The sequence below is a fragment of the Sinocyclocheilus rhinocerous genome, unplaced genomic scaffold (assembly GCF_001515625.1).
Source record: "Sinocyclocheilus rhinocerous isolate Xijiao unplaced genomic scaffold, SAMN03320098_v1.1 scaffold1818, whole genome shotgun sequence".
NCBI classification, from domain to species: Eukaryota; Metazoa; Chordata; class Actinopteri; order Cypriniformes; family Cyprinidae; genus Sinocyclocheilus; species Sinocyclocheilus rhinocerous.
The window spans coordinates 143,801-148,141 of NW_015631052.1; positions in this window are offsets into that span (position 1 = coordinate 143,801).

Here is a 4,341-nt window from a genome sequence, read left to right on the forward strand (position 1 = left end):
TCTTTCAATGAAGGTCTTTGAGACTTATTGATGTTGTTTCGTTTTTGTTGATGCTTTTAGTGTCACATTTGCAACCTCTTCTAAAATTCTACAACTGGAATTTTAAATTAAGGCAAGACACAACAGGCAAAGTCACTGTTTTTCATGCACTTTTGAAATTTTGGGCTATTTTGTTTCCATAAATATGCCTTATTTCAGAAGTACAGTGGAAATGAAACAAATCCAAAGTACACATATACATGTTTTTCTTTATAGATTTGAATAACAAAACATACTTTATCTTTAAAGGCCGTTTTCTCAAAATGAGTTTGTTCGTCCACTTCAGCAGTGTTTACAGCAGCCAGATTTTACAGTTTTATTCATATCTATATTCTGAAGGTTTTCACTGAGGGGTTTATTTATATTCATTTTTCAGAATAGAATAGAATAAAATAAAAATAATAGAAAACATTAAAATTAGAAAGTTGCTCTGAGACCTAACTGAAATAAAGTAAGTTTAAGTACTAAAATGACTAAAACGGAAATAAAAATAAAGCTAAATAAATATTCAAAAAGTACTTAAACTAGAATAAAATATTAAAATATTGAAATAAAAGACCATTCAAAACATGAATGAATACTATAATAGTATATAAATGATACTAAAATAACACTTACTGACAGTATTTTCTGATTTATAGATTCAAAATCCCTTCTGTAAAAATTAATTTTTGATTTTCAAAAAATGATGATCCTAAATTTATCCGATGTTCAGATTTATGTTCTGGAAATATTTGCAAATTAGTGCACATTCAATTAGTTCTTAATTAATTCTTCATTTTCATATTTAATATTAATTTGCATTTCAGAAAACTTAGTTTTGCCTAATAGTCTAAACACTATTTATTAGTTAACCTTTGTGTCTGAGACTGTATTAAAAAAAATTTAAAAAAAAAAGATTTTTGGTGTCAATTACCAACTCAGATTGGTTCATAATTTTTGCTGTGGTAGTAAAATTAAAAGAATAGCGAAATTTTACTGGAATTTTGGTATCTAGTAACATGGCAACATTCTTTTAACCATTAAAATATTTTTAGAGAACTGCATATTTTCTTCGTCTGAGTGGACGTTGATGATTATCCAGCATTGAACCTGCTGTATACGAGCTCTCAGCGTCTGTCATCTGAGCATCCGCCCGTAACAATGACATTTATTAGCAGCAAATAGCAGCGTTTAAAGAATGCAGCGCTGCCTGATGTGTGCCAGAGGTGAAAGTGTGTAATGACATAAACAATAAAAACCTATCAGCACACAGTGAGGGCGATGTGTGTGTTGTGAAAGTATGTGTTTCTCAGCAGAGGGTGGGTGGGCTGACTGATGGTTTATGGCGGAGGTCTCGTCGTTTAAAGCTCAGAAACCTATCAGCCGCCTACATCTTGTCAGCACACTTCACTTTTAGTGTCAGCAAAGTCTGAAGCACACCTTCAGCTGCGATCAGACAAGACTCTCATGTCGTTCCACACACATTTTACTCTACGGCGCTGGAAATATGCTCGCCTCGCCCTTCACCTCTGCAGAACGCAAGATATGAGGCACAATCTCATGAAAACTTGTCAAGATCAACATGAACTGAAGACAATGAACACCATTAACATTTTCATGATGCTCAAAGACCTTTTTTATAACTCCAGATTGTCATTATTTTAAAACAAAACACCTATAGAGATTGTGAAGTTTTTTATAATTCCTGGTTTGTTGTCCTGCCCTTGATTTTTGCTGATTTAAATACAAATATTGCATTAATCATCAGTGAGAATACAGGGAATCTCAACCATTTTGGATGCATTATGATAAATGTTTTCTTACATAACAGTAGTGAGAATTTTGCAAGAAAGTAATGTCACAAATGCATTAAAAATGTACGAATAAATGCACAAAATATAGCCTTGTTAAAAAAGGTCTCATTTGTAAACTACATTACTTAAAATGAACTAATAATGAACAATATACATCTACAGCATCTAATAATCTTAATGTTATCTTCAAAACATTTTTTTAAATCAAAATTTGCATCTGTTAACATAGTTAATGCATTGTGAATGAACATGAACAACTGTTGTAAAAATATTTAATAAATAATTTCTTTAGTAACGTTAATTAATATTAATAGTAAAAAATTACTGCATTAACTAATTTAAACAAACAAGACCTTACTTTTATTTTTTATTTACTGTAATTCTTACATTTATTAGCCTAATAGGTTTTTTTCCCAAATCAAATAAAAAATGTATCAGTAGGTGTGGATATGTGCTGATGAACGACATTCATGCATGAAAGCCTCTTTTAAAAGTGTGGGTTTAAAATCTTTTCAGTCGTGCATGTTGAGAATTTCTGACCTTTGGAGTTGGCATGAACTGTCAGCAGTGAATGAGTAAAGCAGCTCTCGTAGGTTTGTGCAAGGCTGAGTCTCATGAAAGCGGTCAGGAACGTGTTTGGGTCATACTGCAGTTCACCTCAAAATACAAAGAAAGAACAAAACATTACATTTAGAGAGTCAGAGGTCTACTGTAATGTGAAAAACAAAATAACTGCATTATTTAAATTGTCATAATTTTTAATGCATATAATAAACTTAATTTATGCGGATTAAAAATTACTGTAAAAAATGCATTAAAAAATAAGGCAACCATAAAAATATCATATATATATATATACACTGAACAAAATTATAAACGCAACACTTTAATCAAAAAAGTTGCCCATCAAATATTAAACTTATTTTATTTATGTTTCTCATTTTAATTTACGTTTCAATTAAGCACTACAACTAAAAACTAAAGCTTTTATTTTAGTTACAGTTTAGTTATAAATTACATTTTTTTTAATTAATAAAAATATATAGTTTAAAAAATGAGTTCAAAATATTAATAAAATTGTACATTATCATTTAAATAATTTTGTGTATTACAGTTATGAAAATTTGAGAGTAAAACGTGCTTAATGGACAAGAAATAGCTTTCATCTTCTTTATGTAAAATATAGCCTACTTTCTGTTACTATTTTACGGTGGAAAAAGACCTATTGTTAACAAGCAATAAAATGAAGTAAAACCAAAACAACTAGATTTAGTCATCAAAGTTGAGTGAATGAAGCTGTAATTTGGTTTCGAGTGAATTCTTAATTAGGCGTCTGAGTAATTATAGTTTAAGAGAAAAATCTTAATTTGCATACTTGCACTTGACACATACTTGCCTACCATTTCTCATAATAAACACAAATTAGCTTATAACAGAGAAACATTTACAGCATGAGACTCATCGTTCCTGCTGTACACTGACAAATACACATACAAACGTGGGAATAAATTACTCATGAACGAGAAGAGAGGAACGCTGATTTCACTCACCACCACTAGAGGACGCCACTGATTAATAACAATGTAATAAATAGTGCTGTCAAACGATTAAACGCATCCAAAATAAAAGTTATACATATGTGTGTGTACTGTGTATATTTATTATGTATAACTTTTATTTTGGATGCGATTAATCGCGATTAATCGTTTGACAGCACTAGTAATAAACACGTGTCATTTGCATACAAGTACCATAGTGAACAAAATAATAAACCAGGTTAAACTGGAAAAAGGTTTTACTGAGAACCATTGCAAACTCTTCTGTAGTGTAGGATTGTGGGAAATATCAGCATGCACAGATGTACACTTTGTAAAAACACTGAAAATATGATTCTGTTCACATTTGAAGTAATATTTTTAACAGCTTAATTCAGCTATCCTGAGCTGGGAGGTCACAGACAGCATATAAGACTAACCTGGCACTAAAGCATCTATTATAAAATAAAGACAACTATTTTGAATAAATGTGTTGCTTGCAACAAATTGATTTAATCAGAATACGTGCAGGGTTTCTGCAGGATTTAAGAAGATAAATTTAAGACCTATGTAAGACCAATTAAGGAAAATGAAGGGAATATTATATGGCAGTATGTTCTTATTTTCCAGAGCAAATGTCTAAAAATTCTTAACTCAAGAAACATTTATTTGAGAAACAAAATGACATGTGAAATCGATCAAATGAATTGAGTTGATGATTAAAACAAGAACAAATATCTGCTAATGGGGTCAGAAAAATCATCTTAATTCAAAGGGAAAACTAGTTTTCATATCCCATATTTGTTCTTGTTTTGAGCATAAACTCACCTAATTTTGTCCAGTTTCTCAGAAAACAAGATTTAAGCTCTTCATGTTGCATCTCAAGTCAATGTATCTTGAATTAAGGATGTTTACACATTTGTATCGGAAAACAGGACAAAAACACAGAGGAAGATGTTCAGTTTTTTTTT